Source organism: Cyprinus carpio, chromosome B10, assembly GCF_018340385.1.
Source record: "Cyprinus carpio isolate SPL01 chromosome B10, ASM1834038v1, whole genome shotgun sequence".
In the NCBI taxonomy this organism is placed as follows: domain Eukaryota; kingdom Metazoa; phylum Chordata; class Actinopteri; order Cypriniformes; family Cyprinidae; genus Cyprinus; species Cyprinus carpio.
Window position 1 is genome coordinate 13,439,986 of NC_056606.1, and position 24,979 is coordinate 13,464,964.

The following is a 24,979-nucleotide window of genomic DNA, read 5'->3' on the forward strand; positions in this document are numbered from 1 at the left end:
ACCATATAACTATTACAATCATTCTGCTTTCACTAATTGCACTGTATACCCACTTCTATATGTAAATGACTTCTATCACTGCAAGCAAAATACCACCCACAGTAAATTTCAGAATACTAAATAGTCTTGATATGGAAATGTGGGTGGTCACATGTTAATGTGCTCATGATTGTAATATCAATACAGCTAACAATTATAAATGACATATTATACAGCTCAGCTTTTAGAAATGCTTTGGATGAAATCAAAACGAGGGGTGCGCGATATGGCAAAAATATCATATCACGATTTGCTTTTTTTTTTTTTTTTTGAAATATCACGATTGACGATTTTATCATGGTTCTTTGTCATATTGGTTTTACTATTTTGCTAGTTTTTAACAGCAAATTTCCCTATTGTTAAGACAAAGCCTTTCAAAGTAACAAAATATATAAAAAGAATGGTGGATATATAGGCCAAAATGGGCAAAAATAAAAATCTTTGTCATTATTTTATCTGTTATTAAAAATAAGAACAATGATACACATTACAAATACACATAATATACAAATAAAACAAACAATGCTTTATTTTCAGGTACAATGTATTTAGCAGGAGCATTCAAAAAACTGAATGAACAAATATAAAAATAAAACACTATATAGATTGATTCCTATTAAAGCAACTGTATTAAAGTTTTCACTCCAGAATAGTAAATGTGATTTTTTGTGCTTTTATGTTGTTTCATTAGCGTTAAAGGAATAGTTCGCCCCAAAAAATTATGTCATCTTTGTGTTAATTCTGTCAAAGTGTTTTTTTTTTATACCATCATTTACTCACTCAAAAGTTGTTTTAAACCTGAATGAGTTTCTTTCTTCTGCTGAACATAAATGCTATTTTGAAGAAAGAGGAAATCCAAACAGTTGCTGGTCCACAGTGACTTCCATAGTATTTTTTCCCACTATCAAAGTCAACATGAGTGAGTAAAAAATGACAGAAATAAAATTTTAGGGTGAACTATCCCTTTAATGACAGTCTGCTGCATGTTTAGTACTGTCCCTACTGTACAGACACGCATCCGTTTTTCTCTCAACTGTTTACATTCATTTTAGACATAACGAACTGAGTCTATACTGTATGTAAAGCTTTGTGTTTTGACAGCATCAGTGCAAAAGACAACTTAGTTCAGAAATCAGGCGCTGTTTGACAGGCTTTAGTTTCGGGTGTGCGCACTTCGGGTGTAGGCGCTCAGAAGAAGTGCACGTCAGAACAGCGTGCGAATGAAATGTTTAACCAGTAAGGCTTTAAAGCAGATGCAAATAATGTATCTTTGTGATTGCAAATAAGTGCAGTGTCCTGTGAGAGTAACTGTATCATCGAGTTAAAATAAGATGTGAATGTATGTTACATTGTACAGTATATACTGAGACAGAGGCGCCAGAACTGCAGCTGATAGAATGTGCGCTATAGCACGATAATACAATATTTCTTCAAAAGCAGTCCACGATCAAAAATCATCATATCGAACACCCCTACATCAAACTAATTATTATTAAAAAAAAAAAAAATAGTTTTTGCTCTTTGAGCTCTCACTAGACTAATGTGAACACATCCAGCAGCAGATGATGCCTATTCTCCTTATACACTCCAATCCACTTCACATAAAACAAAGATAAACAAAACAAATCCAGACTGCAGGGTCACTCCGCTGCTGTGCAATTTGTTGGAAAAAAAGTTACATCATCTATTTTGCAAATGACTTCATTTAATTATATATCCAGAATGTCTATCCTGAAACCATTGTCACGTTACATGACCTACAAAACTATCCAATCTGTTTATGCATCTGATTATGCATGATTTTTATTATTGAAATGTAAGTATTCACAGAAATATTTTATAAGAAAATACATTTCACACAGCCTCATTAACTGTAGTAAAGTAACATTTATATCTAAAACTGCACACCCACACACACAAGTAGGCAATATAATAATTATGTTTTTCCAACAGCACATTTGAACCTAAAGACATGCCAACTAGAATCAACAGAATGAGCTAAATTTGGCAGATAACCACATCGATCTCACACGTGCTGCCAAATCCACTATAACCGCATTTTTATAAAGCCAATGAAACATAACTGGCATTTATTTACAACTGTTATAATGTTTTAAATAGTCACAGAGTCACAATTTTCAGGGAAATCAACCTAGGAATGGATTACGAAAGAAACACATACAGACAAACAACCTAATCGCTAAATCAATTTCTTAATCAAATTAAATAGCTAAATCTCCAGCATACCCATGGGCCAAAAACTAAAACAAAATGGTGTACACCATGTTTTTTTTGTTCTGTCTATTTTCAAAATACAGAAATAAGATGTGGAAAGGTAGTCTAGGGTCATCGACCGAAGATGTAGTGACAAACCGGGAGGAATTAGCAGCAGATTTAGGACACACACGAGCCCAAGGGCTGTTTTAGCTGTTGATCTATCCCATGGTGTGCACGGAGACCCATCGCCATGGTAATATTTAGTGACAGGGCATGTGCACGCTCACATCCACCCACAAACACACACACGCTCCACTTCACTGTGCACCCCGTGGATAAAACACAAAAAGACAGAGAAAAACAGTAAATAAATAAGATTAGAGAGATGTTCTGGTGACCATTAGAAAGAGACACACAGACCCTTGAGACTCTAGCAGAGAATGAGAGAGAAATAAACAAAGCAAGGACAAAATAATTACACAAGAAGTGCCTGTTGTATGCTAAGACTCTGGAAGCACTCATCTTGTTAACATGTTTATAAAATGATTTTCTTTTGTTCTGTCAACAGCTATTGTTGTCCTGTTAAACAGCATATTCTATATAAAATGATCTAATGCAAGCCTGAAATCAGTGGCTGGGAGGAAATGCAACAAGCTAATGCTTTAAAATGGCCAAAATAACTTTACTAAGGTCATATTATGGCTCTTCTAATACAAAAGAGTTTGATATATGGCTGCAATAACATGCCAGCTTGTACACGATTGACAACTATGCTGATTAACAGAGTAGAGCCTGCTGATATGGGTTTTTTGGGGGCTGATGCTGATACCGATATTAGGGAGTAAACAAAGACCGATACCGATATATTGGCCGATATTCTTTATGTGTAGGCTATGTTATAGTACAGTATAGTCAAAAGTTTGGAAACACATTTCATTGGTGTGTCGAAACTTTTGACTGGTACTTTATATAGAATACAGTATATAGCCTACATAAACAGAATATATATAAACACATTTTTTACAATGATAAATCAAATGTGGTGATCAAACACTTATAATGATGTGATAAACATAGTCCTATGTAGTGGAGTCAGGGTATTTAACAAATCTAACAATACACTTTATTATTCGAAATGAGTCTGACAACAGTGCACTTAACAGTAAACTTCACTTCAGTTATTATAAATAACTTAACACAAATAGAACAAAATATATTTAACTTGAATTAACAAATTAAACAAGGTAACTGTGTAGGGCGATCAAGCTACTGCCAAACCAACAGGGGCAGGTTTATGCAGGAACCACAACTTTTCCAAATGTAAACATCAAATGAATAATTAATAATTAATCATATTTTTTCACAAACTCTGTGTTGTGTATTTTCTGGTAATCCAATGAACATGCAGAACATTCATATTTAAATCGTCTTTTTGCAGTTTTATATTCACAGACACAGTCTATATATATGTGTGGGTGTACTGACCTGTTTTTTTTATTTATTCATCAAAAATAAGACAAATTCCATGAAATTCCACGTTATACAGTAAATTCCGTTATTTTACAATTCCGTCCATGTTTTCTGCATCACGCAAATCATAGGGACCTACTAATGTAGGAAACGAATATGATAAGCTCATTTTGAGAGTAAAAGATGGGGACATTGTTGTTTATTTACTTAGCATTGAGTCTCTCCAACTAGGTGACAACGTAGCATTAAATCACCATTCAACAGACTCAAGCCACCACCGCACTGCCGTCTATTGAACTGCAGAAAGATACTAACCTTTCAATCTGCTACGTTACTGACAAACTATGCTGACACTGTGTCTGCGCCGCAACAGGACGCGACAAAGCGACCGTTGAAAATCATTTGAACTTCTGTCAGGACGTCATAAATAGAACGAGGCATCAGTTTACTGCATCCAATGTAGACAACATCACTGATTATAATGGGTTCTATTCTACACCGGATGTGAGCGGCCCGGCAACAAAATACAACAGAATTGCGCGCCGCAATGTGATGTGACCAATGTGATTAGCATGAGTTTGTTAGTTAATTATAACAGGTCATAATAAACGCTTGCATTGCTTTGCTGGCCGATACAGCAGTGGTCTTGGACTTTATACTGACATCTATTGGTGTGGATGCAACATCATAAAAGCAAATGTTTATATTTACAGGGCCCCAGACAAAAAAATAATCAACTTAGGAGCCACTGGCTCCTATAAGAAACAAAACTAGGATCCAAATTCTTTTTTTGACATGTTTGTTTTTTAGTTTTAGTCCTTTAACACTAACATTTCAGTCTCATCTTTTTATGTCTTTATTAGTATTTTAATCCATCTTGTAGATGTCCTGGGAACTAAGTTTAACTCAAAATGAAAACTAAATGTCTTTTCCAACTTGATAACATACAGTCAAAGAATTTAATACACAGAATCTGTGCCAATGTCACCATCAGTCGGCCGTTGAGTGTAGCTCCTCCTCAATGCATCCTATAAGCCTAAATGTTGTCATGTGTCTTTCACACATCCAGTCTGTTTTTCTTCATTAGTAACATGTAATCAGTATAAGAGGTGTTGAATTTTATCTTTAGCAGCTCCTTGCATTCTCTTATCATGTAGATAACAGGTTAAGTAAAAATATGCATATGCAATATAGCACATACATTTAGCAAAAAGCTCCTCTTTATAGTTATTTTTTTTATATAGCTGACTGATAATTTGGATGCAGAATGGTTATTATGAAATAAATGATTGTTACATGGCATTGTTTACAAGCTTTATGTTTCCCGCAGTTTAAACACTGAATGAGCGATTAAATGAGACATTTCAGTAAGTTGTACTGTAGGCTATCTTGTTTGATGTTCATTTATGTTATAGTATGCTAGCAAAGAGAAATATATGATAAGTTCATGTGCTGTTTAAATGCTAAAGCAATATCAATCGTGCTACATTAAGGAGTGCCAAAACGTATTTATTATTTGAATTTCGTTATGAATTTGGCAGAATTTTAAAGCTGATAGCCTATTTTATTTATTGAAAAGTACAAAAGCACAAATCTTATTGCGATTATTGTACGGCAATTGTTTTGTCACGCATTAACAGAACACAGCATTGAGATTAAAGATCTTGATAACAAAAAGCCATATCAATTATAAATGAGAATGTTAATGTCCACACACAGCTGACAGCTTTACCTGTTGTAGTTTGTTCAAGTTGTGCATGAAATAGACACTGCTTTTCTGCACATGTACTTCGCACATCTGTCATTTTCGATCTCTCTCACTGCACAACTGGAGCTGCTTTAAGCAGGTGTGCCGTCAGCGATGGCACTCGGCAGAGATGAGGACTGTTTGAAATACTTTTTTCTACTCAAACTTTGATTCGCATTGTCTTGGTTTATTATGTCAATATAACAAAATATGTGATCGTAAAACAATATGGAAAAAAGGCAAATTTTTAAGTCATAACATGTAAATTTATATAGATGCCAGTGGCGACCTCAGCAAACTCGCAGTCTGTAGCTCTGTATTAATATATATATATATATATATATATATATATATATATATATATATATATATATATATATATATATATATATATATATATATACCCAATTCACAAGTTTACATTAACTAGCAGCAGTTCTTGACTAGTTAAGTGATCTCAAAATGGTGGCCTTGAGGCCTCTACTTTTGCTCGACTTCTATAATGCTACAAAAGATCTGTATTTCAGATAAACCCTGTTCTTTCTATTCATCTAAGAATCGTAAAAATGTATCATGGTTTCCACAAAAATAAGCAGCACAACTGTTTTTAACATTGATAATAATAAGAAATGTTTCTTGAGCAGCAAATTATCATATTAAGAACGATTTCTTTTTTTTTTAACAGTATTTTTATTCATATTAATGCAGCCTTGGTGAGCATTTTTTGTTAAATACGGATGATAACATAATAATGAGAAACTGTCCCTAGTGTACAAACACAAACAGTGACCCCAGTTCTCTTTTTAAGAAGCTTCATGCAGAGGAAAGCAAAACATTTACACACTCCTGCAAAAACACACAGACACATTCACCTCTGCACAGCAATACACACATACAGCACAAAGTATCATTTGTGCTTGAGGGTAAGCGCCCCAGGCTCGGTGGAGCAGCAGGAAGCCACATCCTCGACTGGGAGCTCAGGACTCAACAGCTCTGGGTGCGTGAGAAACAGTCTGCCTGACCCCCGAGGCCCTGCCCTGGGCATGCTAACAGAACGTCAACCCATCCCACCGCAGCTCTCCTAGAACTCCTGAGCTACATCCCTACAGCCCTTCTAAATCTCTCAAATCATCCACTTAACCAGATGCCAGACACTGAGAGAGAACCACAGAGAGAGACAGAGACGGACCTCCACTAAACTTTGACAAATACTTTAAGTGTGTCATTCAATCTTTTAAGCTTTTATAGAGGAAAGCAGTGTTTCAAATGAAACGGCACTTACATAATCCAAATGAGAGGAAGAAAGAAGACAAAGAGAAAACAAAGTTGCATTTAGTGCCATTTTTCCATTCATGTCTGTTGTGGGGAAATATTACATGCTGAAATGTAATATCAAGCACAACCAACATACAATTTGCTTGTAAATATGTACAATATGTGGCACGTAAACCAATCATCTCAAAACACATCTCACACTGCAGGACTGTGAGTTGCCAAAAGGTCCAGATATTTAGCATGCCAAATATCTCTCTATTTGCCTCAGATTTCAGGCATTTGTCTGTGATTTCCACAAAACTGTTGAAGAATAAAGATCTGGGCTAAAATTAGTGAACTGTATCATGTCTTGTGTTGATTATTTAAAAAAAAAATCATTATGGAATAGATTAAAAAAAAAGGTTTGGTTTGCACCAAAACAAAAAGGTTTAAATAATAATAATTAAAAAAATAGATAAATAGAATACAAAAAGATTGGAGAATGCTAGTTTTAGAGGGTCATTTTTTTATATATAAATAAAAAGAAAAGTAAACAGAGCAGAAATAGAGTAGAGAGTTGTAGCATTAATGACTATTACTATAAAGATAACGATAGCGAGAACGGTAACTATAAACATAAAGTTCTAAAAGTAATTAAAAGAAAACAAGTAGATAGAATAGAAATAGAAGAGATAGGGTTCGTTTTAGAGGGTCGTGTTTTTTATAATACATAAAAAGGAAAAAAAAGAAGTTAGAATAGAGAGCGCTATTGCTAGAGGGTCAAGTTTTTTTAATAATAAATAAAAAGAAAACAAGTAGATCAAACAGGGTCAAGTGTAGATGGAAGAGATGTGTTTTTAGCCATTTCTTGAAGATGGTCATTCCACCAGGAAAGAACAGTTAAGGTGAAAGTCTGTGAAAGTGAGTTTGTTCCTCTTTGGCAAGGCACTGTAATGCACCGTTCCCTTGTAGAACATAAGCTTTTGGTACAACTCTTGTTCTAGTCAAAGATTACAGGTAAAGGTCCACTCACACTTAAAAAGTAGTCAGAAACATCAGCTTTAATCCAAGGTTAAACATCATAAAACTAAATAACCTTTCAGATGTACTGCATCAGCTATTATTTTAAGAATGACAAGATATTAAGGCTTACCAGCGGGAGAGTGTGTTTACACTGTCGCTGAGATGCAGGTCTATTACATTTAATTTGCAGTAAGGCTAAGAAAGCCTTTTAAAGAACAAGACGACAGACTGAGACGAAAAAAAAAAAGAAAGATAAAGTGACAAAAGGAGAAGAACAGACAATATACCTTAGAGAAGATACCATGAAAACAAAACTATAAGATGCTGAAGTACAAATCAACTTTCAGGAGTTTTTGTCCACTAAAAATGGACTACGATTGACTTAGGTAACAATATGACAAAATAAATGGGCTATACTTTCATTCCCCACACACTTGTTCTTGTCAAACTAAATATAGCATCTACTCCAACTAAGGACTATATGACAGAATAAAAAGCGTTCACAGATTTGGGAGACCTCGCCCAAGCATCTGTAGGGACATGTTAAGCACAGCTCTTAGAGAGGTTAGGCAAACGTTTGTCGGCCGTTACCAAACGTTAGGGACGCACAACGGGTTTAATGTACTGTGTGCTTTATGAACAGTGACAGGTCTGCGTGTGGAGCTCATTTCTGCTCTCCAGGCAGCGGGAGACTTGGATGGAGAAAAGACCGCCCTAGAGAGACAGAGATGAGGGAACAATTCCACCATCCAATGACTTTCAGACATAGGGGCCACTGCCAAACCCCCTCTGCGATTGCGCTCTTCATTTGTCCTAACACGAAACGGGGCTCCACGGCCTGGGCTTCGCACGCACACCTCCCGCCCTCTGCTACAGCCCAGCTGGGATCAGATGAAAGAGAGGAAAAGGAGATAAACGAGTGTAATTGCTGGCAGATGACGAGAAGAACAATGGAGCAGAGCGTAAAGTGGTGAGGACCTGAACCAGAAGAGGTAATTGAGATGTTGCATGTTTGCCACAGGTCTCCAAAAGCATACACACTAATTCCAGTTCAGTTCCTATGGGGCACAAACACAAAAAATATATATATTTTTGCTAAATTTACATATAATTTAAATATATAGAGCATATTGGTTTATGCATTTATATATAACTGTGACCCTTTATTACTGATCAAAAGGTTTTATGCTATCATCATGTGTATGTGTCACAAAACTGGGATATGATGACAAGCACAGGCAAATATTGACAAAAATAATGCTGCAAAAAAGAGCAGCATAATAACGTCACCGACAATCATATTCCACATTATTCCACATTCTATTAATTTAACTTTATATAATCCAATTAAACTAGAATTAATTTGAAAAAAAAAATAATGTGTCTTTAATTTGACCTCCATTTTTAAACATGAAAAATAACTTAACACATATTCTAAATAAATACAACCCCAAAGTTGTTATTATTTAGGCTGAGAATATGAAAAATCTATGTATTTATATTTGCATTTATATAAATACATGACTATGTGTACAGTGGCATGCGAAAGTTTGGGACCCCCTTGCAGAATCTGTGAAAATGTGAGTTCTTTTAACAAAAAAAATGCATGTTTTTTTTTTTTTTTTTTTTTTACTTTCTAGAGTAAGATATTTTACATAGAAGATGTTTACATTTAGTCCACAAGACAAAAATATAGCTGAAATTATTAAAATAATCCCATTCAAAATTTTCATAAGAGTCCCTTATTTGTTCTAAACAGTTAAACTGAGCACTGTTCTTCAGAAAAATCCTCCAGGTCCTGCAGATTCTTCAGTTTTCCAGCATCGTTTGCATATCTGAACCCTTTCCAGCAGTGACTGTATGATTTTGAGATCCTTCTTTTCACACTGAGGACAGTTGAGGGACTCAAACACAACTATTAAAAAAGGTTCAAACATTCACTGATACTCCAGAAGGAAACACGATGCATTAAGAGCCGGGGGGTGAAAACTTTTGAACAGGATGATCATGTCCAAATTTTTCTTATTTTATAGAAATATAATTTCCCAAACTTTCACATGCCACTGTAATGTATTTATGTTTGGAATAAATAAAGCCCCAAAGCTGTTATTATATCGGTGGGGAATATGAAAGAAAAATATGAAAACTTTCTAAAGAAAGAAAAGAAAAGAAAAACACATAAAACAACATTCTATTGGTTTATTCTACAAATGACATTGAAATAAAACTTAAGATGAACAAGTTTAATGAAAACATGCATTAAACATTTAATGAAAAGGGCTATGATCCAACAAATCGAATAAACTGAAACTATTCACAAGCCCATAGTGAATGAGAAAGATAAGGTGCAGTCCCAATAAACTTTAAACTTCTTAAAAGACAGTAAATATCACTAAAGGCCACACCAACCTGAAAAGATGAAAATAGCAAAAAGAAGAACCCGTTCACCCCTACGAAAGACAGTTTTGAATTGTCATTCTAAACAATTCACCGGTAAAACCAGCAGCACGGCCATGACCAACCATCCTGGATCATACCCAGTGTCAGACTGGCCAAGGTAATTACATGTAAAGTAACCAATTCACCACGTGCAGCCCAAAGACCAAGAAGTATACGAGCAATAATAACAGCCGCCTTGAGAGTGTCAAAGGAGCCAAAAGGCGAAGAAAACTCCAGTCAACTTGGTCCAAAACCACACAACTCTTACAGTGCACCGGCCCAGGCCAGAATTCTGGCCTGCCCGCATATTATGGGATTTGGTTGCCAGGGTTGAGCGCAAAGCACTACGTCTGCTGTCCAAAACTAGCTGAGGGGAGAAAAAGGGACTTACTGTGCAGAGTGGCCAAACCTAAGACAATATTTATAGATTCTGCAGGAAAGTGCTGCACCAGGAAGACGTCCGACTTTAACGTTGAGCTACAATTTTACACTGCACATTAATCTTCATCCATGAAACTAATGCAGGATTCTGTAATTGGGGTTGTTTTATATATATTAGTGCTGGGTGATAAATCGATAAAGATAAATACCGTGATATAATTTTCCTTGATAAAACGATAACAAAAGTTTGATAAATGTTTGAAATAAAAGGTTTTTGAACCGTTTATCCACTTGGCTCAACAATCAAACTAGTAAGCACAACACGAGCTTACTAGATCTAATGCTTTAACTCGTTGATAAATCTCAGTCACGCGATTACTAAACAGCGCTGTGAGATGCAGTGTGAAGCACTTGAATTCAGCAAAGAACACAAATGACTCGGTAATTTAAATTAGTTTAAAGCCAGATGAAACAGCGCTGACAAACAGGAGAAACACTGTGCACAGCGATACAGTCAGAAGGCTTTTCAATCTAAAAATCGCCATCTTTTATCATGGATTTACTGTAGTAACACTATATGCACCATGGTATTGTGTCAGAAATGTGGGTATTCATATAGAATTCTATTATATTATTAATGCAGACATGTATTAAATATATAGTAATAGACATTCACTGCCTCATCCCGCTGCTGAGGTTTTTAAACATGCAGCACTCCCATTGAAAAAAACTGAAAAAGAAAAAAAAAAAAGTGTTAGTGCTTTAGTGGACACACAGCCTTAGGGTTAGTGTGTGCAACAGTAGCAGGCAACACTAACAATAAAACTAATTTAAAAAAATCAATCAAGCAATCAATAACACTGCTAAATAACACCTCACACCAAATATTTCTTCCTTAAACACAAATTCATTTTGCAGGAAGTAAAATCTTCGGTTGCTGCATTAAAAACACCATGCTTCTGCGAGACAGAGTGCATGTCATTACAAGAGACCTTAGCAATTGCAATCACTGCAAAACAGCCTGAGAAGGGCTGGCCTCTATCACAGAGCGATCGATGCGGACCCGTGAACTACATGTGCTGCATCGACAGGGTGAATGCATTAGGGAGAGAGAAAGGAAGATGGAGGAAGGGGAGAAGGAGTGGGGAGGGACGCCGCAGGCCGTGTGGGGGAGAGAGTTGCTGAAAAGGTTGAGGGATGAGGAGAAAGAAAGGTGCTGCAGAGCTCTTGTGTCTATATGATACTTGCCCGATCGCTCCAATATAAACACAGTCACTAAACCGCATGCACACACACACACACTATACCCCCTGCTGTCAGGATGCCTGTCTTTTTGAGGCACTTCTGACACATGCAATGTTTAGCTGCAGGGAAGAGTCTGTCTCTCGGGGAGAATAAGACAGGGATATATACTGCTTTCCAAACTCAGCCAAGCATCGGTGTATATGACAGACACCAACCAATTTGTATAGCTCACTAAAACCAATTTTTAAATGCTTTTTTTTTAACTATGTAAGTTTGCTGCTGTTCTCTGTGAACACCAGCAGCGATTGCAGTCTGTAGCTGACAGCTGACTAATTGAGAGAACTTATTTAAAGGAAGGCAGTCATTGCAGAGAGAGACTACAGCTGCACCTTGCCTTCAAAAACAATGAACACTGAGAAAAAGAGAGGGCGAGAAGGCAGAAAAGGTAGTGGAATGAAGGAAAACAAGAATAGAGAGAGGAAGAAAAAAAGAGAATGAACAGGGAAGCAAGTAATGAAGGAAGTAACTGAAAGGAAAGGAGGAGCAAAGGAAAGAGGAAAGAATAAACAACAGACAAGACAGACAAATAGATAGAAAGATCCTGATAAATCCTGATAACACTGATGAAGACATTCTTCATTCAGGACACCAGAGGGTGCCAAAGCATCACAGTTCTGTTTAATCACACACATCTGTCAGCTCAATAAACCTGCGACTCTAATTCAGTTCAGCAGGAGGTCAAAGTGGAAGTACTAAACATCTGTTTGAAGATGTTTCTGTCCTTTCTGTCAACAGAGCCCTCGAGATGATAAAGATATTTACACCTCTATGTCTGGCTCTCCAGTTTAGCTTGTGTGTGTCTGTTATTGTGTTTATGGGCACATTTCTTTGATACCACCTGCTGTGTCTTTGTATTCTCAATTTAAGAGCAATTTTGGCAGTAAAACAGGACAATCCATACAGATCCCAGAAACAGTTAAGAGTGTGACAGTATCGTAAACACATTTATGAGAGTTACTGACCAGCAGGAAAAAATAAAAAATAAAAGGAAATAAATCAGAATCGATTGTGAGTAGCCAAAGGCTCTCAGACTGCCTGGGGGTGGCTATAGGCAGCAAGTGTACAGAGAGAGATTAACACATGCTCTCCTCAAACATTCTCCCACAGGCACACGATACAGCCTCCTCAACCTCTGCACAAGTATATGCATCTTCGTAATGACTTTCTATAGTGTAATGTGTAAAGATCTGTAGTTAAGGATTGCATATATGGAATTAAAACATTCCTATACACAGCTCAACAGTGTGTTTAGCAATAGCAAGCTAGCTTTTAAAGCATAAGATCCCACCCTCCCTGCAAATCACTCTCCAAAGCCACACCTCCTCCAAAAAACATGACACGCTGAGATAGACCAGAGGCTAACCAGCGACATGATGAGAGATGGTGTTGGTTTTAATGTAATACTGTCAGACTATCTCATGTCTCATTCACCTGTGAGAAAGCATTACAGTACAAAGCACATAATATTACAATAACAACACCTTCCATTCTCGTTAGGTCTGCAATAGCGTAATGCAGTTGTTCCCAACCCTAGTCCTGGAGGCACCCCAACACTGCACGTTTTGCATGTCTCCTTAATCAAACACACCTGATTCAGGTTATCAGCTTGTTAGTAGAGACTCCAAGACCTGAAATTGGTGTGTCAAGGAGACATGCAAAATGTGCAGTGTTGGGGTGCCTCCAGGACCAGGGTTGGGAACCACTTGCGTAATGGAACGCACTGATGACTTATCATATCTGTGCGAACAGGGTGCTCGGAGGTATGCAAATACATACATTGACAGGCAGTTAGAACAGCCTATCGTAGCACTTGGAACGAGTGATATGATTGGACGAACACGTTATGATCTTACACCTTCCACAGATTATATAAATAAATATAAATACATTTAAACAACTTAACTTTGCTATCGGGATGTTTAGAGTCTTTCTGAATGTTTTTGAACCAAATCACCTACCCTGCCTAGCTGTGTTAATGCTATAAAATGAACATAAACCGCAAAAGAACAAGTCACACTTTCTTTTAAGGGCCAATTCTTGCAATTAGCAAACCATTAACTACGACTTTCGCCTAAATAAACTCCTAATGTGTATTAAGAGTTAGTAAGGTAGTTTTTAAGTTTAGGTTTTATGTAGGATTAGGGATGTAGAATATGGTCATGCAGAACATGTGCTTTATAAGTGCTAACAAACAGCGCAATATGTTTATAATAGGCATGTAATTAAGCTAGTTAATAGTGAGAATTAGTCCCTATACTAAAGTGTTACCAAAGAATACAGGGAATGCAAATACAAACATGTGATTTTAAATAAAATATGCGATATGCTGAAAGCCACATAAGAACTGGAGAGAACGTTCAGTGCTCCGCATTAATAAATAACAGTAAAATCATAACCAAACATCTCCCACAGGGTTATTTATGATTCTGTTAACTTCATTTATGACATCTGTGTCTGTCACACTTCTGACAATCTGTTTACTCACTTGACACGAATGCAAATGAAGCGCTGAAGTGATGTGGGGGATGGTTGTGATGCGTGCAGGTCAGTGCGAGCTCTCGAGGCTGTCTGCAGTCTGACGAGCATTTAGCTGTTCTGTTCACCAACGCCGGTTTTTCTGGACTTGGCAGTTATGTTACCTTCATTTGAGCCCCTAAAAGAAGCAGCGTTAATAACAGTATTTGTTCTAGTATATAGCGCAGGATTGTAATAATGGACAAGAAACAAATAAAACTTAAATTAAAATAAAGCAATAAATATTCCTCATCACTGAGTGTTGCTTGATCCATTTTAAATCTGAATACATCCACAAACTCTAGCTCCCCATCTACAAATCATAAGAAAATAGAAGCTCTCCATCATCACTAACAATGTCAAAATCATTTTGATTGCCAAATCGCTGCTCTAAACCTAAATTCCTACTAAAATCTGATTGGTCCACGATAAGTCAATCAAACAGTAACTTGAACTTGATTAGTTCAAACTGAGATGTATTAACATATTGTTAAATAATATTAATAATAATAATAATCTTATTAATTGTTGTAGTTGTTGCTGAACTTCAGTCATTTTTAAGCGATGACCAGATTTATAACCTGTCCCAGCTGAACAAAAGGCAGACAGTCAGACAGAGAGATGACTGTGGCTCAGTGGTGGTCATGTGGCCATAATTTGATTTTATTTATTAAATTCAATTCACTTTATGGCCAATTTGTTGAGTTATATCAGAACACACCCAGACCATTCATTCACTCTATGCCTCTCACCCAGAAACCTTCACACACAGATTATATTTCCACCTCCACAGTGCCAACACATAGTGTCTTTAGTACCTCCAAATTCAGCTGCACTTATGTAGGCCATTGTATGAGCTTGCTTGCTTATTCATCCAGAATAGACTCAGCTAAATCTGCTCTTCACTGCTGAGTGGAAACCAGTTTTTTTGTCATAGACATAGTCCAGTTTCTCTTATCATACGTGAAGTCAGAATTTCGTTAGAGGAGAATCTCTATTCAAAATGAGCACAGAAAGGGCCTGAACCTCTGAACGGCTTCTCTGCAGGAAGCTCTGTATTGAATACAGGCTGGAATTTGTTTCTCTATGTGGTATGCGTAGTAGACATGAAATATCACCCCATCTGTTCTTAGCACAAAAGCTTAGTGCACGTCTCTCTTTCCACTACCTCCTTCTTGCTTTTTCAGTCGGATTTTGCCCAGCATGCTTCTCCAGGTCCTCTCTCTGCTCTCATTTTCTCATTGCCTCAAAGAACCCCTGTACGGTTACCTGATCAATAGTGTCTTTACAGGTTCACCTGGTGCCAAACACCTTCTGGTTCTTTCACAGCTAAGAGCCTAGAGGATCCACCCGAGGGTGATGCAACTTACTTCTTATGATTTCTAGCACTCCCTTAGTTTTGAGAATAAAGAGTAATACTTGAGTAAATTCAAGAGTATTTCCAAACTCTTTAGAAGACACAAGACTACAAAACAACAAACCACAATCTATTCCCCTTTTTTTCTCAATGTTTTTTGGCCTGAACAAATCGCTTGGTTGCCCTGCCCATCATAAAATCTCATTGGAACAAACAAATCCCTCCTCAAAATAGTCAATTTGTCTTAAAAACATCTATATGACTGTCACTGTGCAGTGCAGTGAACAGTGCCTAAAAGAACTTTTTTCTTAGTGTGAAGAACATTTAAAAATTTTAAAGACCCTTTTGTAGAATGGTAAGGTTTCATGGATGTCACAAGTTCTTCATGTAACTATCAATGCCAATAAAGAACCCTTATAAAGAGTGTGGTTAAAATATAATGTAACAGTCAAGTCCTAGCTTGCTTATCCAGGCTATGATAACACAATAGATCAGTATTTACTGAATATACCCACAGGATTATGGGAATCGCATTACAAATATTGTGAGACATTCCTCCACTCTGAAATCTAGAGATAATGTACTCCATAAAATCCCTCTGCAGGAAGAAAATATTATCAAAAGCACTCTGTGGTGGCCACTGAGAGAGAGAAATGATTCAATGTGTCTTCTTCTATTGTCTAATATTAACACCCAGACAGAAATAATGATATCCATGTTTGTGTCGCTCAGCAGTCAGACTTTTGTCCAACAGCACGTTTCATCCAACAACATGATCAATCTCAAAGCTGACGCCGTCCAAATGCATCTTAGCAACAAGTGAGCGTTAGAGAGAGTGAATCTAGAAAGGCTATGTTGCAACATATTAAAGCAAATGACTTGAAACAAACAAGTCAGTCTCTCTAAACTAACCTGGAATATTGTTTAGGCATATGGATTAAAGATTATACAATCAAAGTGTGAAAAATTGGAGGAAAGGATACGCAATAATGCAAATAAATGGCCTGTTTGCCATAAAGCAATAACCAGCTACTAATACGAAAGGAAGGATTTGTATTACAAACAATTAGCTATGAGCTACTATACAAATTACTCAAATGTGATCACATTCTTCTACTGTTCTAGTCAATTTTATACTTCAAATGCAATTTGACTAGGAATATAAAGGTTATATTGCAAGGTTATAAACTGCAGTCAAATCAGTTTAATCTGGCAACTATACTCTGGAGAGGAGAGGGGAAATTTTGTTATCAGGGAGAATGAGTTGTGACTGAAGAGGACGGGTGGAACAGTCTTTAAAATTATTTTAAATTTTCTTGACAGTGGTTATAATAACAGTAAAGGAAACGGTGACATGGTCTACTGCTTTCCAAAAAACCTCCCAAAATGAGTTTAAAAAGCTATGAAATATACTGTCAGGTTTGATTATATTATGATCATTTACATTTTAGGCGAACTATTCCTATAGATACTGTAGACAGTGTTTCATATTGATCTGGGTTTCAAGAAGGGTGTTGAGCAAGCCAGGGTTTCCATAAGAAGGCCACATGAATCTATACAAATGTGATGTTGGCATCTAAAACACTAGGCTTCAGTTCCAGTCCAGATGTACAACCGTTGATCCATGGAGAGCTAAATTCCATCTCTATGAGCTGATCAAGAACCTTGCTCTGGAAACCTTGGCCAGACCAGTGGAAAAACAAACACAAGCTCCACAAGCTACCAGCTTCTCCAATGACTCATATCTCCACTGAAATGTCTAAGAATGCAGGCAATAAAAGAAAGTCTTATGCATATATAATGGAATGCTGGGGAAAATATTGGTTAGAAATCCATTGTAAAATATGGGAAGAATGAGAGAAATGAGTAGTAGAAAGATCTTGACGTGGATATAGACCTTATTTAACATTCTAGAAACCAACATATACAAATGACATCTAAAGCCATTACAACTTAACTTCAAATTAGCTATTTGTTGGATCATGGTAGATGCTTGGTTGCTGGTCAAAGATGGTCTACCAGGCCTAAGATTGTCTACCAAGCCATACATGGCAGATCAAATATCTAGACCAGCATGGACCTGCTAAGATGAGCTACTGACCATTTAATGGCAGGTCACAAACTTACAGTGAGTACTGTATTTAACTCGGTTCCTGTAAATTACTATATCTGAACATTACAGAACTCTTTCAGATAAAAAAACACATAGAAAAAAAGAATATAAGGCTTTTAACATTGTGTAAACCCCAGTTTATCATCGTTCTGAACATATCTTTTAACCCTGTTAGAGAAATGTTTCATACTTGTAATTTTGAAAATTAGCACTGCTTTTTGTATCGTTCTGAATTGTAGTACTAAACCATTAAACCTGGTTAAATTATGAGCAGAGTGAAACTTGAAGCAAGATAACCTAGGATTCCGTTTACAACAACCCAGGGTTACCTATTTCAAATCTTTGATATATTTCGTCTTAGAGCTGAACAAAGTTGTACAACGAGTGGCTAGTAGTTAAAAAATTGCATTGTATTTGTGGATCACAACATATACAATCAAAACATTTTTTTGTTGAGACAGTTCTGACTCCATACTTGTTCTGATCTGGCACAGAATTATTGTCGATGGTTTCAGTTTAGTAGCTCATTAAGTCAAGTGGAGGAAGTAAACTCAGTGTTCTACTACAAACAACCAAACCAAACTACAACCAAATTTAAATTGGCTGAAAATGGTTCAGTGTCCTGTAACTAAGCAAGATGGTTATTAAAGATCTTACATTGTTCTTCTTTGGAAGAAAGTGTTTGTGCATCTGTGTGCAACTTCCTGAAGGGCGATTAGTTTTGATGTCAGTTAAGTGGGTTGGTTGGTTTGACTGACATCCAATTTTAGCAATGCTGCTCTTTAAGTGCTGTACTGAGGTACAATTAATACTGGCTACACATGCAGTTTGACTGACAGCAACTGTCCACGGTATTACAATCCAAACAGGTAAACTGCTCTTGCTTAATTTCAGCGGATGGACTGCCCACCCTCAACTTGATGGACGGGCGGCAGCCAGGGTGTCTATTATCCTGTCTTTAGCCCAGTCACCACCGCAACAATGCTTAACAAGCTTGTCTGCGAGGTTAACGCTTCACCCAATCCTGTCAAGCCGAGACGTTGTAATACATGGCGAGTGGAAAAAGAGCTAATTCCATCCCTTCCAAACAGGGAGAGAGAGAGAGAGGGGGGGGGGGGGGGGGGGGGGGGGGGGAGAGAGAGAGAGAGAGAGAGATGAGCAAGGGGGAGAAATTAGAACCGCACTGTGATAGGGGGACATCATGGCCTAGTCTTGTCAAACAGCATTAAGACTCAGAGGAAAAGGAAGCGCTGGGGGCTGACAGGAAGTAGCATTACATTAGCACCATTATTACTGTCTGTGTGTATGAGTAACTGTCACACAAAGACAATATTAGGGCAAATTTCTTCGCCAGAAATAAAGAAAACAAATACAGGGGTTTAAGTGACTCATAAAAGGGCTCGCTTAAATTCAAATGGGCCCAGGATAAAATATTAAGATGCCAGGTGACACTCAGAACTGGAGTAATGGATGCTAAAAATTCAGCATTGCCAGCACAGAAATAAACATTTTAAAATACATTTAAAAAAAGATAACAGTTACTTTAAATTGTAATAATACTCCACAATATTAATGTTTTTACTGCAATGATGTGTGCACAAGATATGGTAATGCTAGTGGGGTTTTTTTCAGACCCGGCCCCAGTGTGAAAATCAGTGCTTTACAATACTACCTCTTTAATTCATTCGGTTTTGGAGTAGAGTCAAGACTGAAGCTAGCATTTATCAGGTGTGTGTCTGTGTGTGTGTCTGTGAGTCACACTGCAAGTGTTTGCTCCTGGGTGTCTGTGTGTTCTTTGATGGAGGCATAAGTGAAGCTGCTCCAAACCTTGTAAACCTGAGAGCACAAGAATGAGTAAAAGAGGAAAAAGAGAGAGAGTTTCCATGTGTGCCTTAGAGATGCTTGTGGGTTGTTAACTGACATGAACAACCAGGCATATAAACACAGTCCAAAATTAACACCCACCAAGTAAAAACTGGCTTCGCCGAATAAATAAAATCAGTCACAGCCAGCTGGCTGGCCACTTTATTAGGAACCACAACATAATAAATACTTGGTTTTATTTAAATGAAATAATGAAAATCTGTCTCTCTCTGATGCAATTGGTGTTAAGTGGCCAAACAAACTGTATGTGGACTAAACAAATATAATTTAATGCATCATAGTTTCATGTCCAATAACAAATATTTATAACCGATAAACCTCCTCAATCCAGAAGTGTCCAAATTTAATCTTGGCCCATGCTCCTGCAGATGCTGACACTGAGCAAGCCGCTGACCACTCACACATACGCCTTGAGGGCCATGTATAAATAAGAGGACGTACTGATCAGGACAATACCAGCCCTGTGTCCTCTTCGGCAGTGTCACACTGTGTACATTTCTCACACAAACAACCGAACACAGCTCCCAGCGGCAAGGCCAGAGATTGTGTGTTTGTGTCTGGCCAGATGGGCCTCTCAGCATGCCAATGCTGTCACATACACACACACACACACACACATCTTGACACAAAAACAACTCTTCACATTCACACACAAATACTGACTCATAAACACAGTCTTGCACACGCACACACACACACACACACACACACACACACACACACAACCTCCCAGGCAGATGACAACCATGCTAACCTCGTCTGAGCACGGCCCTGTGATTAGTGCATGAACTCAGACACCCACATGAGTTCTCCATTGGAGGATCACATGGCTTTATTTTTCTTCTGCGCTTTAGTCAATATTCAATATATGTATTGTATATGTCAAGAATACCGTAGATGTATAATGTAAGTAATTATAAAAAGTAATATTAAAAATTAAACAGTTTTTCACCTAATTAACATAAGGTGTGTATATATATATATATATATATATATATTATATATATATATATATATATATATATATATATACACAAACAGACTTTTGTAACATACACTTATATGTCTTTACATTTAAGTAACATTTTGTTACATACACTTAAATGTCTTGGGGAACTCATGGCCTAATGGTTAGAGAGTTTGACTCCTAAACCTAAGGTTATGGGTTCGAGTCTCGGGCCGGTAACACCACGACTGAGGTGCCCTTGAGCAAGGCACCGAAACTCCCAACTGCCCCCCGGGCGCCGCAGCATAAATGGCTGCCCACTGCTCTGGGTGTGTGTTCACGGTGTGTGTGTTTACTGCTGTGTGTGTGCACTTTGGATGGGTTAAATGCAGAGCACAAATTCTGGGTATAGGTCACCATACTTGGCTGTATGTCACTTTCACTTACTGTCACTTTTAATCAATTTCATGCAACCTTGAAACTTCTTTTGCCATAACTTTTAAACAGTAGCGCATTTTAAAAAATAAATAAATAAATAAACAGTGAAAAGGCCAAGGAACACATCACATTTTTTTTTAATGAGTCACTGAATCACAACGTTTCAGACTGATTAACTGAAACATACAGTCTGAACTAACACCAAAGGCTTCTGAATGCTATTAAAGGCTGTTCATAGTGCTATTGAAGTTTAAATCAGAGACACTATTAAAATACAGAAGGGTTGGCACAACAAATCCACTGACACACTCTTTAAGAAAGTGTTGCCAAATACTTTATGGTCAAATAAAAAGTGCATTAAAATCATTGTAACCTACAGTGCCACCCGGCTCTACCCTATAGTGCTCATGCAAACCACTTCCCAGTCCTCTGTCTGTTATTCACATTAACATGCTAAAACTGATATTTCCAGAATTTATCAGGAAAGTAAATACCAGCACTAACATAACTTAAATATAAAATCAAGATTCAAATTAAAGACCGCCCCTTTAAAACCGCAACACGCTGATATGAACCGTGCACAGCTGTCACAACGGTAGAGACAGCTCTCGTAATGAATATTTCTAAACATGTCACATTCTTGCAGCCTCTAATTACCACTGGGTTATGAGAGACGCTCGTTCATATATCGCTGTCATACACGCCTATAAGAACTTGACTAAGAGGTGGATGTGGAGAGTGCCGCTGAGTGTTTCCTTTTCCTTGACTGCAGGGTGTTATCAGGAGGAGGTAATACGTCAGGCGTCGAGTCTGCTGCTGGCTTTCTGTTTATATACGGCTGCTGTTTGTGAATCTGGGATTTAGTGCAAACAGAGGAAAGTGGCTAGACAGCCTATGTGTCTACACTCCTACCTCAACATGTCTCTGTCTATCACATTTACGGCTTTTTAAAATTATGAATATATATGAAATTGTTTTTTTTTTACAATTACACACATAAAACACACAAAAATGTCATTTATTCCTTTGATGCCAAAGCTGAATTTTCAGCATGATTACTCCAGTCTTCAGGGTCACATGATCCTTCAGAAATCATTCTAATATGCTGATTTGCTGTTCAAGAAACATGTCTTATCATTATCAATGTTGTTTTGTATCATCACACATCATATCATATCATGTATTTTTGTGGAAATATTGATTTTTTTTCAGGATTCTTTGATGAATAGAAAGTTTTTAAAATGCATTTTTTTAAACTGAAGTCTTTTGTTACAGTATAAATGTCTTTACTGTCACATTTGATCAGTTTAAAGTGCCTTTGTGGAATACAATTTTTTTTTTTTTTAATCAGAACTGTTTTTATGCACATTTTGTCTATATAATTTTAATATTCTATACTTACATAAAATTAGGTAAATAACTTAACACTATTATAAATACAATATAGAGCCTATAAGTCAACTTTAACTCCAGTATATTATGAATATTTTCATGCTTTCCAGCATATTTCCCTGTCTATGCCCCAAGACACTGGGACAGACTCCAGCATCCTCACAACCCTACAGTACATAGGACAAGCAGTGTGGAAAATTAATGGATGGATAATCATGTTTTCCTGGCCGTATGTGATACGAGTGCTCCTCCGGATCCTATGAGCATTCCCTAGGGTCGCCTGCCAGATTCCCCCGTTTTTCTAAATCAGTGCTCTTCACACAGGCACTGTAGTGGACAGCTGTTCAGGGCTCAGGAGAGGGCAGCCAAGGGTTCTGAAGCCAAGACTGTGAACAATATTTTGTGTGACAGCGATATAAAGGTGAGTCAGAGCTGTCAACTGAGTCAACTCAGCAGGAAACATTGAGACCCATCTGCTGGAACTTCAAACCCACGTAAAGGAACACACACACACAACTGTGAACAGATCCTCTCATTCACACAATCACATACACACAGGCAGAAAATGCGAGATGGGCTCCTCTGGCCTAGGGAAAAAATAAAAACCCTAAGGGAAATCAGATTTTAAACTAGAAATTACAATAAAATAGAGTAAATAGTTCACATAGTTTTTAATTTGACTGTAGTTTTGATTAAAGAAATGCCGCGTTGGTGATCATAAGAGACTTATTTCAAAAACATACAAATGTAAAAAATTAACATACATAAGCAACGTTTGACACATGCATATACATAAGGATGGTTTGAAAAGTGAGGTAGGTGTGAAATTGGATGATGTAATGAAGAAAGGGAATTTAATTCCCCACTATCCAGCGTACCTCAAGTTTATGGCCATTGCCTTGGTGTTTGATAAAAGCTTAAAGTGTCCTAGCCATCACTTCCCTCAGACTGCTCAACGAGAGATGGATTTGTCTGCCCTTAATTCAGCCATGGGCAGAATACACATGATGAACGAGAGAGCTGTGCAATCTCTCTCTCTCTTTCTCTCTAACAAGGACAAATAGTACCTGTACCCTTCCTGTCTCCAGCTTCCATCTATGGAAAAAGTGTGTGTGCATGCCATTTAGCATGTGTTTAAAGGAATACTTCACCCCTAAAAAAGAAATTCTGTGATTATTTACTTACCCTCATGTGATTCCAAACCTGTATCACTGATAATTTTAAGATGCAAATGCACCATAAAGGTATAATAACAGTTGCCCATATGGAGTCTCCTGAAGTCACACTGTAGCATTATGTGAGGAACAGACTCAAATTTAGGTCATCATCTTCAGAAATCTTGAGATCAGACCAATCTCTCCTTAGTGCATTCATGAGAGTGAATTAATCATTCTTTTGAGTCCCCGGGTCAACAAAGACTTTACAAATCTTAAAATAAATGCTTAAAGTTCACCCAAAAAATGAAAACATACTCACATTTAAGTCATAAAAGATGAAGATGAGTTTGTATCTTAACTACAACAGATTTGAGGAAATTTAGCATTACATTACTCACCCACCCATGGATCCTTTGCAGTGAATGGGTGCCGTCAGAATGAGAGTCCACACTGCTCATAAAAACATCACAATAGTCCACAAACAATGCACATGAATGTAGTCCATCAATGAATGTCTTGTGAAATGATCATTTGTGTTTTTGTAAAAAACAATCTATAAATAAACCATCACTTCTGGCCCAAATAATCCATAATAATATTTCCTACACTGAAAAACGTTTATCCCCTGTTGTCTTCTCACATCAAAATCTACAGACATATTTGTTTAGAACTGATGTGGACTGTTTTTGCTCATAAGCAGGGCTTGGTCTGTGCAGATTTCTCTCCTGATTCAGACGAGACAACTTTTTCACTGAAGAAAGCAATATTATGGATAGAGGACCTATATTTTAGCCAGAAGCAATAGGCCAAGTTTGAATTTGTCATGAATTCTTTTACAAAAACTATTTTTCACTTCACAAGACGTTAATCTATGGACTGGAGTCGTGTGGATTACTTGTGGATTATTGTGCTGGCATGACATTCTTACTAAAAAAAATATAAGTTCCACGAAAAAACAAAAAAACAAAAAAGAGAGAAAACCATAGAAGTTTTGGAATCACATTAGGTTGAATAAATAATGACGGAATTTTCACTTTTTGGGTGAACTGTTTCTTTAAGTGCACATGGGCATGTGTTCAATGTAGTGTGTGGCCATCTGACTGCTTGCTCTGTAGTAACAATTCCTCTGTGTAAACATGCTATAAATACTCATTAGCAAAAACAAGAGGATGTCACAAATGTACACAAACACAAAGAGCAAAAGTGCAACACCTCACAGCAACAATAACAAGAGTGACTAATTTAATTAGCACCATAAAACAAGTCCAAAAAAAGCTGGAGCACGTCCTCTTCTCGTTCATCC

At 37.2% G+C, this 24,979-nt stretch overlaps 1 protein-coding gene across 8 annotated transcripts in view; it reads right to left on the bottom strand.

Annotated features, from left to right (window-relative positions):
* Window positions 1-24,979, bottom strand: part of auts2a (activator of transcription and developmental regulator AUTS2 a) — a 333,955-nt gene that overhangs the window by 235,129 nt on the left and 73,847 nt on the right. The gene's annotated exons all lie outside the window — the stretch shown is intronic.